Source organism: Lissotriton vulgaris, chromosome 3_1, assembly GCF_964263255.1.
Source record: "Lissotriton vulgaris chromosome 3_1, aLisVul1.2, whole genome shotgun sequence".
Lineage (NCBI taxonomy): Eukaryota > Metazoa > Chordata > Amphibia > Caudata > Salamandridae > Lissotriton > Lissotriton vulgaris.
Genome location: NC_141689.1, coordinates 908,619,295 through 908,633,207, shown reverse-complemented (window position 1 = coordinate 908,633,207; position 13,913 = coordinate 908,619,295). Strand labels below are relative to the sequence as shown.

Below are 13,913 nucleotides of genomic sequence, written 5' to 3'. Positions count from 1 at the left end.
AGAATTGCGAAGGGTTGAAAAGGCTATGCTTTTACTTTTTCCAAACGAGACAAATAGTGTTGTTACATGTGAGAAGGCAGGAAAGTCAGATATTTCTAGTGACCCTGTTCTGGACAAAATTAGTATGGTTTTATTTCTGTACAGGAATTGGCAGTGTAAATTATTTTTCTAATGCTGCCGTGTAGGGGTTTGCTTGTAATTTTAGATACAGAGGAACATTGCTTAATAGTCAGGGGTACTCAACCTTCTAGTCTGGTAGATTTCAGGGATTAATGAAAATTCAAGAATCTCTTCTGGGGAGGCTTTGGTGCTTCCCAAATGAGTCTTGGGCCCAGGGGACCAGGAAAAGATACAGAGGTGCATGGAATCCTGTAGAGGCTGATCAGGAAATTCTAGAAATGTGTTTGGTAAAAGTGTTTGTGAAGGGTTGAGCAACGAGCAGGCATAGCTAGAAGTCCATTGATCTGAATAAATTCATTTGAAAAGGTTGCCACTGACTGGGTATGCATGTTTATGGGACATTGGTTTAATTTTTAATTTATTTGAGAAATGTCTGGTAAGTACGTTTTTGGCTCTCAGAGCATTGCCATATAAGTTGACTACATTTCTTTGTCTGATATTATTCAAGAGAGACTTTGACATAAAGGTATTGGAGTTGAGTAAGAGATTTTTATTAGAGACAAACAGTGTTTTAATTTTTTTATTTTTAAAAGAAGCAAGACCATGTCAGGATCACTTTTTTATCCTAAATTTGACGATCATCCAAAGTTGTGTGTAGTGAGATTTATAAAAGAGTATGGGAGGGGGTACAAGAGAACAGAAGAGCATGTGTAGATCAATTGTTAATCTTGGTTGTGAAACCCTTTGGACAGGTTTATTCTTTTTTTTTTTGTTTTGTTTAAACACGTCTTTATTGAAAGTGACACAACACAGTGTATCGCAGTTGTCAGCGCTACGAAGAGCTGTACATTACAATTCAACAACCTCCCCCGCTCAAGATCAAACCAATTGGTTATTCCACCACTGTCGGGTTGAGGAACTGTTGTATTTTCCTCATTATGTCTGCCAAATGACTGCACATCTCGTAGTCCGCATCCGCTTAGCAACAAGCCAGCTCATGCCTTTATCCTACAGGAACAGCAAGCATTGGCATACCCAATAGGTCTCGCCTTTGGGAACTTATAAGTGTTTAGCCATGCAACACTTGATGTTGTTGCACCAAGGATATTGTGCTGGATAACTAAACACTTATAAGGTCCCAAAGGCGAGACCTATTGGCTATGCCAATGCTTGGATGCAAATGCAAATGCAAATGACCGCACCCATCTGGTTGTGCTTACAGGCTCTAAATGAATCATTATTAGCCTTATCACCTGTATTGTTTGCATCATGAAAAGTGTGTGTGTGGGGGGTGGGGGGCGCTGGGCGGAGGATAGTGTTGGGGGGAAGGGCCAGGAAGAGAAATTTAAAAAACAAAAAAAAAGAAAGTTATCTGAGGTACTCAAATCAACATCCGTGAACTATTTCTGTAAAAGGAAGTCTTCTGCTCATCAAGCCATTCCCTTGTTTAGAATTTTCAAGTGTTGAACTCTCCTGGTTCCCGTAGCACCTGAAATTACTGCATCAATAAGGGTCCACTTTTCATGCCTGAAGCACATTTAAGGGTGATCCCGGGACATTTCCCTATAAAAATGAGGGACTAGAAATGCAAGCCAGGCACTGACAGGGTAGAGGAGGAAAAAAGTAAGCAAAGCCCTGCTGCCTTCAGAGAAGAAGGTAAACAGCCTGGCTGAATTCCAGGCATAGCATTCTGGGAATCAAGGAGGCAAAATAAAAAAAATCTCTGCGCGGATGAACATCTAACACAAAAGAGAACCCTGAGATGTACAATCAAACACTGATGAGTTACAATAACAAAAGGAAGGGCATAAGAGCCGTCTACATGAGGAGATCATGAAGTATGTGTGGAACCGTGCAAGCTGTATCGTATCGCCAAACGATATTGATCATGTGTGGTTACTATATATTAAGCATTCTTAAGTAATATTGCCCCGCAGTTGAAGTCCGCCGACGCTGAATATAAAGATTTAGTATTGTAGTGCGTTAAAATAAACATACAGCGAACCAGCCGTTTAAACGGATATATATCTATAATTGCCGTAAAGTTACTTACTTTCGTGCACGCGTCTGTGTCTTATCGCATTGTGAAAACCAGTAATGATCCGTGAGAGAAAACGTATAAGGGACGTGACCAAGTGAACAATAGAAAAAGGACTGTTTAAGCTAAATGCTGTATACGGAAAACATAGGCGCCATTTTGTAATGGGAAAAACGCCCAAAAATGAACTAACTATGTTTAAAGCCAGAATAAATCTTGGTAACAGTCACAAGACTTCCACAATTGACATGAAGTTAAACAAAATCGCAATATTCTAATCATATAATGAATGACAATGAAAAAGCTGATAACAAATAAAAATCAGCATGAAAAACCAACTGTGCCAATAGATGCACTGTAAACCGAGTAGACAAGCAGTGGCCACGCGGCCATGAAAGTGAAAGTAATGGCGAGCGATGGTGAGGAAGAGATAAAAAAAGCCATATCGTGGCTGCACTCGTGCACGCGTGCGTAACGGCACGCTGGAGGCCAGCAAAAGCCTCTGGTAGCACTTTAAAATCCTCACTTACAAAATGTCTCGCAGAGCAGCGCATGCGCTGGCTCAGGCAAGACCTAAAAAAACAGGAAATTACACACTTCAAAGAACTAAAGGTCTAAACCACACAGTAGCAGTAACAGACATCCACAGTGGCATTGCGTCCCAGCCATGCTTACAAGAAGAGGGCGAGTGCAAGCGGGGAAAGAAGGAGGAAGGAGATGTAAAAAAGAAACGCTTGGGCCCCACCCAAGGTTGCAAGCACATCCATCCTTCGGGCACCCGAATACATGCACCAACACACTCTCGGATGCTGGGAATCAGCCCCAAGCCTCTGTGACAGGCTCCACGTCTTGTGTTGCGCATGGAGAGGCGTTCGCTCCTCAGCCACTAAATGTTCCAGCATATCTCCCAACATTTCATTATCTCTCTCTGCATTCTCATCCATGCGCACCAATTTTAACCTCCGCTCCTCAGCCTCTCCACACTCACGCATAGCCGCCAACCGTTTGTGGGCATTGGGGCAGATGCGGCTGTGTCTAGTGGATGGGAAGGGCCGTTTAGCCAGCACCAATCTCAACAGGGAAAACCTATGTTTCATTTCGGCCCCTCGTTTGGGGGTCAGGTGTACACCCAGCAGGCCATGTTTGATCGAGGCTTACACCTGGACATATTTTTTCCCCCAATTTTTCCTATGCAGGAACGTCGCCGGTGCTACCCTGCATTTGGGACACTCGGCCAATAATGCTGCATTAAACCTATGTAACCATTGAGGTGTTAAGTAGGTGCGGTTTAAATAATAAAATCGGGAGCGTTTGAACCGTGCATTTCTGGTTACCTACCTGATCTGGGTGCAGGCTTGCTTTCACTCTCCCTCTGTGAGTGGTTCAGGCAAATCGTCCATCCATTTATCAAGGACCACTGACATATCTATTTACGGTCAGCCTTCAAGGCCTTATAAACACGAGATAACAGGCCTTTGGTGGATCTCTGGTCCAGCAGTAGCAGCAGCTTCTGTGTCTCTGCAGGAAAATATATCCATAAGTAGCGCCACGCAGGACACCTTGGCGTCTTGCAGTATCTGAAATAATTCCTGTACTACCCCATCATGAGGAAAGTGCCACTGAGGTACAGATCACCAGTTGTGGTGCAGCCCCATCATACCATTGAGACAGATCCATCACGGATCGTGTCCGCTGGAAGCATGGCAACCACTTATGGAACAGCAGTCTAGCATATATAGCTCTACGCAGCACATACGGGGCTGCCTGTTTCCAGGCCTCCGCCACATGCTGGACAATAAACGGTCAGTCTTGCAAGACTCTTGCCCCCTGTATAAGGCACCCAGGGGAGGTTTGCTCTGGCACCCCACTCCGCCAGCTGCTCCTTTTCCCCATTTGGGCCATCTACGCACTACTGTACTGCCTATTGTAGGAATCCTGCAAAATATTACATCTGCAGGTCTGGCAGACCCAGTCACCCCAGCTCTGTGCTAAACTTCAGTATTTCCAGTTTCACTACTCTTACCGGCCTGCATTAGGGACACCAGGAGGCTGTTCAATTTGGCAAAGGTGGGTCTCGATATATGACATTGGGAATTTTGCAGGAAGTACAGGCAGTGCAGCAGCAACACCATCTTGCTTAGGGCTACCCTGCCCATCACAGACAGAGGCAGGCGGTACCAGAAAAGGATAGAGGCTTCCAGGTTCTCGAACACTCTGCCCATATTGAGGCTGTAGTTGGCCTCCGAGTTATTGGCCACCAGTATTCCCAGGTAACGGAAATTATCTCGCTCCTACTGAAGCCCCTTCACCAGGAGATCAGCAGGATTCGCCCGCACCAGTCTAGTCAGAGGGAAACTTACCGACTTCTGTCTGTTGACCTGCAAGCCTGGACCTCCCCAAATTCAGTAATGATCTCCAGCAACGTGCTCAGTGATTACTCTTTGTAGGTAACATAAAAAAAGTTATATTACGTGGGTTTTTCCCCTACCTCAACACACCATCTAGCCATATTGCCGTGCAACCAAACCGCCAGGGGTCCGTTGCCAAGGTGAAAAGGAGTGGCAATAGGATCATACCTGCCTCGTGCCCCACTCAGTGAGCAGACTTTCAGATACCACACTCCCGGTCCGACCACAAGCCATAGGTTGGGCATACAGCAACTCCCCCCATGACATAAATACGGTTCCCAGCCCATCCTCCTCAGCACCTCCCATAGATCTTCCTAGCCAAGTGTGTCAACAGGTTTTTTGATATCCAATGCTAACACTGCAGCCTCTAAATCTGAATTTGCCACTGAGTGTAACTCATGGGACATCCCCCGCAGGTTCATCTGCGTGCTTCCAGCTGGCATGAATCCGCATTGGTTCCCCTGTACTAAATTGTTCCCCCCCCTACCCCCTACCCATTTGAGTCACCAGAGCCATCACCAAGAATTTAGTGCCGACCCCCAAGATGGACAGGGCCATATAGAAGAAAGCCGGCAGCATGGCTGAAACGGGGAAGACGCTGAACTTCAATATCGGCGTGCTCGGCCACATAGACAATGGGAAGACGTTGCTGGCCAAGGCCCTTAGCAGCACAGCCTCCACGGCTGCCTTCGACAAGAATCCGCAGAGCCGGGAGCACGGTATCACTCTGGACCTGGGCTTCTCCTGCTTCATATCTCTAACAAAAGAGGGGGAACCAGAATCCAAAGGGGTAGGGTACCGAAAGAAAAATTGTCAAAAAAAGTTTCCCCTTTGGGTGAACTTACAAATAGCCAACGCTTATATTCACATCATTTCACACAACATTGATTTGAGCAACAGATACGGAGCAAATGGATAACAATAACAATAAATTAAAAGATGTACAGTTTATTTCAATATATATTAAAAGAACATAGTGTACAGTGTTGTACCAATAAAAATACATATAATAATACACATACAGTGGGAAAATTAATAAGGAAAATGATTCCAATCAAAATTGAGGTGATGACATTAGTCAGAGAATCTGATCAAACTCCAAATCCTATGTTCATATTGTAATTGGAGTAGGTGTATTCATAAAAACTTAATGTGTCATAGCTCAGAATGCATCAACGCGTTTCGGTTTTGCACTTGTTTTTAAAGCCAACACCTTCTTCAGGATTAAAAATTCAATTCCCACAATTCATATAAAAATATCTGAAACAGAAAATATAGTATATAGCATAAGATATACACAATAATAAAAGGTACACTTTCACATCATTATATACAATATTGCTCCTATATAGGGGGCCCAAAACTAAGACTAAGACAAAACCTTCAACCATTCTATTCACTGTCAGAAAAGATTTATAAATATGTCAGTTGCATAGCAATCAAAACAAACAGACAGTTTCCGGGATTATACCATGAACAAGTAAGGAACCGCCTTACTGAGCAACAGCTACAACCCCATTTCAGGTCTATAGTTGTTTTTAACTAGGGATGACTAGACTTGCATCCTAGCAGCTAGATTTATGTCTAGAGGTATTTATTTATGTCTAATGATCCTGCCTTTAGTTATTAGCAAAGAAAGGTGTTTACCTTTTGGCGTATCAGACAGAAACCTCAAGACTTCACACTTGTCCACGATACCATATAATAGTTATCTAAACATTAAAGGTAAAAAGTGCATTATATTACACTCTACATCATTAATACCGGCATACTCTCAATAAGAATTGGAATATGTCTTACGACTTACACACCTATTTATGGTTTGTATAGATTCAAAATAGGCACAGAGCAAGATGGTGAATGAGTATGTTTCCCAGTTGCCTGTATAGGTAATAAAGGGATTCAGTTTAGTCCATGCCTTGCTGTGCAAATGCTATAACGACAAATCAAAAGCTTTTATGTACAGCTTATTACCAGAAAACCCTCCATAGCAAGATTGGTCAGAAAAAAGTTTTTAAGAATAATAAGCACATATTCCTATATGAGCATGGCATCACTTTAGCTATTGCCCCTCATTCATACAGCCACTGCGTGATGGACGCGGGGTAATGTAAGAATGAAATTTGGACGGAAACATTTTCTTTCTAGCAATGTAACCGTCACGAAAAATTACTGTTATCTGTGTGTCACCCCACCGCTAGAAGGTAACTGCGGGGAGGTAGACGACAAATTTGCAGCACGGGGCGAATTTCCCTTCATTATGTGAAGTGGGGGTAGTGAAAACAAATCCCTATGTACTCTCTGAACACGCGTTCGTAGTTACCTGAGTGGTACTGTTGATTGCATATAGCGAGATCCGCTACCTATATTTAAAATGCCGACTTCCACACAGTTCGTCGTTTTAAGAAAAACCCGATTGCCATCCCCTAATACAGCTAGACCACCTGCAGTCTAAAAAGAATGACAAGAGAGGCAGATTACTCAAGTATCCTCTCTCCTTGCAATTTAATCCCACCCTACACTGCTCTCATACCTGCTTATTAGGCGTGGATCAGCACCAAATGGGTTTGAGGCTTCTCACCGTCAATACTGAATTGCCATTTTTGGCCTCCATTTTATATTCTGACTCTCGCACGTTGAGACTCTCGCGCCTACTCGACATTAATCTCAAGCCGAAAAAAAGATCGACAGCGGACTATAATGTACACAGTAATGCCGCCATTGCTTCTAGGGAAGCCGAAGCTTCTCAAACAAACGTTGCTATCATACATGAGACATATAGCTATTTAATATCTTAGTGACCGTTTAACATACCGGAAGCGAAGAAGAACATTAATGGTAAATTATCACACTTAAACCCCAAATGTGAGATGTTTCTTTAATCAAATGCGCTAATATCGAATCATCAATTCGAGATCAATAATCGTCATATGTCTTAAAATGAGAAACCTATAGAACTTTATATATAATCTAGTTCTCTCTTTATGTGCAGTTGTGTGGTCTGATTCAATACAGTTTACAAAAATAACACCTTCCAAGATGGCCACCATTTGTAACATGTTATCCATACTGACGATATATACATATATAATGAGGTGTTTTTTCTAGTATAGTTACCCAGATAAAAAAAACATATATACAATCGGTAAATCCAAATTATGCTATTAACCCTCTATGCAATTAGATATCACTATACATAGATATTTAATCGCATTTTTAATTTGTCATTGGTTATTCCTGTTTTGCGATTTACAGACATTACTATCAATACAACATCACATTGGCATAAAATGGACAAAAGTATCAGCCACTTCACATTTCTCTGTGATATTATACTTTGTTAATAAACGAGTGGGTAGATAATTCGCTGTTTTTATACATGTAACAATTCTAATACCACAAAAACATTCTGTTTTTTAAAATTGGACACATACTTCGGTATTGCAGCCATGTGTATTATATTTATCCCCAGGAATATTAACTCATATCGGGTAACTTTTAATCGATAGCTAATATCCGATATCTTATATTAAGTAGGTCTAATTAAACATTCTCATTCTTCTTTGGAATTTAAACCGGTTCTTACAGTATTGAGGTGAGAGATATACCATTGTTCACGTGTTTTTCTCTTAGATTGTATGTTTCCACCTCTTTTGTAATTTTGATTTTCTCCAAAATAAACCACGCAAAATCATTCTCGCTATGGCCTACCTCCAGAAAATCTTCAACTAATGGCGCTGTTATTTTTTTCGTTTTGATCGCTGATCTGTGCTCTTGGAATCTGATACGTGCTTCTCTCCCTGTCTCCCCAACATAGCCAAGGCCACAGGGGCACATTAGCAGGTACACAATGTTGTTCCTTCTGCAATTACTCATACATTTGGACTTTAATGTATGATTGTTGTATTTAACTTCACCTGTCTGCAGGCATTGTGGCCAGATATTACATAATCCACACCTGAAATTGCCTAACACTACCGTATTGTCTAGAGTTCTTTTGAGTTGTTTTTGTATCCTCTCTATATGCGTGGACAAGCAAATCCCGTAAGTTCTTATTCTTTTTAAAAGCAAAGAGAAGTTTCTCAAGCTTGACAGATTCATCGTGATTAAGAATATGCCAGTTTTTGTTGACAACATTCTTTATCTGATTGCTCAGGTTGGAGAACTGACCAACAAAGACAACCTTATTTATTGGCTCCTTTTTCTCTTTCTTATATAACAAAGCATCTCGATTATAAAACCTAGCTCTTTTCATAGAATGGGACCAGAGTTTCTTTGGGTAACCTCTATCTTTGAACTTATTTTTTAGAATCTCAGAGTGTCTATAAAAGTCCTCTAATTCAGAGCAATTCCTACTGAGTCAAAGGAATTGGCTAAAGGGAATGCTTTCTCTCTGCATTTTAGGATGAAAGCTGGAGAAGTGGAGGAGAGTATTTTTTGCAGTAGGTTTAGTGAATAACTCCACTTCTAATACACCGTTGACATCCTTAATAGTAATGTCCAGAACATCAATGTTAGAGGTGCTGTGTGAGAATGTAAATTTCAAATTTGGGTCACCCAAATTCAACCATGATAAAAAATCTTCCAAAAGGTCAACAGAGCCTTCCCAAATAAAACAAATATCATCAATGTAGCGGTACCAGCCCGCTAAATTTTCAAAGAAAGGGGCTAATTCGTTGTAAATATGTTTAACCTCGAATTGTCCCACATACAGGCAGGCCAGACTGGGGCCACAAGTGGCCCCCATGCTGGTCCCCTTCAGCTGTTTAAAATACTCATCTTTGAACAGAAAAACATTGTTCATTAGAATGATACGTATACAGTTGACAATGAATACCCTACTGGCTCCACCAAGATCCTGAGTCTCTAGTATATCATCAATGACATCAACAGTGTCCAGTTGCGGAATATTAGTGTAGAGAGACTCAATGTCTAGTGTCACTAGACACTGAGTCTCTCCACAGAACTTCCTACCCTCAATCAATGAGATCATATATGCGGAGTCTCTAACATAGGACCTCATACCACATACAATTGGTCTAAGAAAGTGATCTACATATTTGCTGATAGGTTCAAGTAATTAATCTATACTGCTGATGATAGGTTTCATAGGGGGGTCTTCGTAATTTTTGTGGACCTTAGGAAGGCCATATATCGCTGGGGTCCTATGATCAGCATTATTGAGGAATTTAAATTCCTCCTCACATACCCAGTTATGTTCTTTAGCTTCATTCAGAAGATCTAAGCAGTCTTTTGAGATTTTAGAAACACTGCTAGCATGGACATGGGTATAATGTTCTTCCACATCAAGAAGTTTGTACATTCTTTTTTCATAGTCTATGGTGTTAAATACAACGACACCACCCCCCTTGTCAGCTGGTTTAATCGTGAGGGACTTATCATTTTTCATGGAGTTCAATGCCATTCTCTCTTCCTTACTAATATTGTGGGTACTAGGTCTATTAGATTTCCCTAAGATTTTATAAATACCACTTTCCACGGCGGTCTCAAAAGCTTCTATATTTTTTCCAACCATGGATAGTGTCGGGGTAAATGATGACTTTGGTTTAAGTCCTGAAACATTAACACGTTCCCTGGGCTCCCTATCTTCAAAAAATCTCCGTAGTCTTACTTTTCTGAAAAAGGAGCGCATAGCTTTCTCCAACTGAAACTGATCTATATTAGCAGAAGGAACAAAACTCAGGCCCCTACTTAAGACCTTCATCTCAATTTCGTTGAGATTTCTATCTGATAGATTAATTACTGGTATTATGTTGGTCTCCAGTATCGCTTGCTCCTTTTACTCATATATTCCTGCTGCTGTGGAGGGCCCCGGTTGAATTGGCCCCTCCCTGTGTTCCCATGGTAGCGTTGCCCTCTCTTCGGGCGTGACCCTAAAAAAGAACCCTGGTCTTTCGAATAGTTCCTACCAGTGTGATCCTCTCTCTGCAGGCCTTCCTCCTCACTACTGGATCCTGATGTTTCAGAGAAGGTCATTTGTTTTCTTCCTCCTCTATTGTATATCTGTTTATTTTGTGGCCTTTCCCAGTTGGGGTCGTTCCGTTGTTGATAATAGTTTTCTTTCAGGAACGGATAGACCTTTTCCTCAGAGAATCTTTCTACGTCTTTTTTTTAGTTTGTTAGTTTTCTTATTGGTCAAGTATTCGGTATATCCTTCAACATCCCTATTTATGTCCTCTACTTTTTTCTTGGCCTCTTCGAGTGCAGGACAATTTTTTAATTCTATTTCAAATTTGTTTATGGCATCTTGTTCTATTATGATTAATTCCTGGGCCGCCTCAATAATCAAGAGCATCCAATCTCCGCTGCATCTATTCGAGATCATAGTCCAGGTTTCCAGAAACTTCCTATTTTCAAAGAACAGACCAGGCTCATTGCGCACCTGTAAGCCAATAGGGATAGTGCCTGATTTAATGTACTCCACTAGAAAATCAGCATGAGCCTCAGTCCGAAGAAGCTTTTTTTTTAGATTAAGTAACTTCCCCCAATTTTCGCCCTTTCCAGTAACTACTGTGATTTTATTCCCATTTTTAGTGTTAATAATAGGATTCAGTTGGTCATCACTGAATCCAAAGGTTCTAAATTGATCCATTTATAATTCTTGAAAATGTATTCCTATCTAACTCTCCAGCCACAAGGGCTGTGCACAATATCTCTAACAAAAGAGAGGGGCACAGAATCCAAAGGGGTAGGGTGACGAAAGACAAATTGTCAAAAAAAGATTCCCCTTTGGGTGAACTTGCAAATAGCCAATGCTTACACTCACATCATTTCACACAACATTGATTTGAGCAACAGATACGGAGCAAATTGATAACAATAACAATAAATTAAAAGATGTACAGTTTATTTCAATATATATTAAAAGAACATAGTGTACAGTGTTGTACCAATAAAAATACATATAATAATGCACATACAGTGGGAAAAGTAATAAGGAAAATGATTCCAATCAAAATTGAGGTGATGACATTAGTCAGAGAATCTGATCAAACTCCAAATCCTATGTTCATATTGTAATTGGAGTAGTTGTATTCATAAAATCTTAATGTGTCAAAGCTCAGAATGCATCGACCCGTTTCGGTTTGGCACTTGTTTTTAAAGCCAACACCTTCTTCAGGATTAAAAATTCAATTCCCACAATTCATATAAAAATTTCTGAAACAGAAAATATAGTACATAGCATAAGATACACATAATAATAAAAGGTACACTTTCACATCATTATATACAATATTGCTCCTATATAGGGTGCCCAAAACTAAGAGTAAGACAAAACCTTCAACCATTCTATTCACTGTCAGAAAAGATTTATAAATATATGTCAGTTGCATAGCAATCAAAACAAACAGACAATTTCCAGGATTATACCATGAACAAGTAAGGAACCGCCTTACTGAGCAATAGCTACAACCCCATTTCAGGTCTATGGTTGTTTTTACCTAGGGATGACTAGACTTGCATCCTAGCAGCTAGATTTATGTCTAGAGGTATTTATTTATGTCTAATGATCCTGCCTTTAGTTATTAGCAAAAAAGGTGTTTACCTTTTGGCGGGTCAGACAGAAACCTCAAGACTTCACACTTGTCCACGATACCATATAATGGTTATCTAAACATTAAAGGTAAAAAGTGCATTATATTACACTCTACATCATTAATACCGGCATACTCTCAATCAGAATTGGAATATGTCTTACGACTTACACACCTATTTATAGTTTGTATGGATTCAAAATAGGCACAGAGCGAGATGGTTAATGAGTATGTTTCCCAGTTACCTGTATAGGGAATAAAGGGATTCAGTTTAGTCCATGCCTTGCTGTGCAAATGCTATAACGACAAATCAAAAGCTTTTATGTACAGCTTATTACCAGAACCCCATCCATAGCAAGATTGGTCAGAAAAAAGTCTTTAAGAATAATAAGCACATATTCCTATATGAGGATGGCATCACTTTAGCTAATGCCCCTCATTCATACAGCCACAGCGTGATGGACGCGGGGTAAAGTAAGAATGAAATTTGAACGGAAACATTTTCTTTCTAGCAATGTAACCGTCACGAAAAATTACTGTTATCCGTGTGTCATCCCACCGCTAGGAGGTAACTGCGGGAGGTAGACGACAAATTAGCAGCACTGGGCAGTAACATATATTCCTTTCCCTTCATTATGTGAAGTGGCGGTAGTGAAAACAAATCCCTATGTACTCGCTGAACACGCGTTCGTAGTTACCCGAGTGGTACTGTTGATTGCATATAGCGAGATCCGCTACCGATATTTAAAATGCCGACTTCCACACAGTTCGTCGTTTTAAGAAAAACACGATTGCCGTACCCTGCTTCACCCTACCAGCTCATGAGCACCTGCGCACTTCCGGTTACAACAGCCTGCAATGCACCCTGGTGGACTGCCCCGGGCACGCCTCCCTCATCAGGACCATTATCGGAGAGTCACAGATCATTGACTTGATGATGTTGGTGATAGATGTGACCAAGGGGGTGCAAACGCAGTCCGCTGAATGCCTGGTCATTGGTGAGATTGCCTGCCAGAAGATGGTGGTGGTTTTGAACAAAATTGATCTTCTTTCGGAGGGGAAGAGACAAGCTGCCATAGAGAAGATGACCAAGAAGATGCAGAAGACTCTGGAAAACACCAAATTCCAGGGATCCCCAATCATAGCTGTGGCGGCTCGACCAGGTGGTCCAGAGGCTTCGGAGACTGAAACGGCACAGGGTGTTCCCTAACTTATTCAGCTCTTGACGTCTCCGATCTACCTGCCGACAAGAGACCCTTCGGGACCCTTCCTCATGGCCGTCGACCACTGCTTCTCAATCAAGGGTCAGGGTACGGTGATGACCGGTACCATCCTGTCCGGCTACGTGAGCCTCAGCGACAACCTGGAGATCCCGGCGCTGAAGGTGTCCCTCATTCTTAGGTCCTGATGAGACCACCTACTGAATGTGGGGTCAAAACGCCGTCGACATGCACCCAGACCTTGGGCAGATTTTCCCCTCATCTCTGCGTCCTAGCTTCCTCCTACCCTGTTACTCTATCCCCTTACCCTTCCTTGTCCAATTCACCTTGTCCCCTTTGTTTCTTCAAATGCTTTTCTTTTTTTTGTTTTTTGTTGTTGTTTTTTGTCATTTTTTTCTCAAATGCTTTTCTTGATACTTGTGTAACTTGTCACTGATGAAAAATTTTAACATTATTGTTCCTCATGTAAAACGCTCGCTCCTATCCCCTCGACCCTGAATGTCTCCTCTTACCTGCTACACTGCCTAGCCCCCTGTCCTTTGTGCCCTTTGACTAAGCACTCCTTCTCCCC

The 13,913-nt window shown here is 41.5% G+C and overlaps 1 protein-coding gene and 1 pseudogene across 3 annotated transcripts in view; both read left to right on the top strand.

Moving 5' to 3' along the window:
* The window catches only part of APBA1 (amyloid beta precursor protein binding family A member 1), a 514,808-nt gene that overhangs the window by 28,699 nt on the left and 472,196 nt on the right, over window positions 1–13,913 (top strand). The gene's annotated exons all lie outside the window — the stretch shown is intronic.
* Window positions 5,144–13,530, top strand: LOC147727196 (selenocysteine-specific elongation factor pseudogene; annotated as a pseudogene).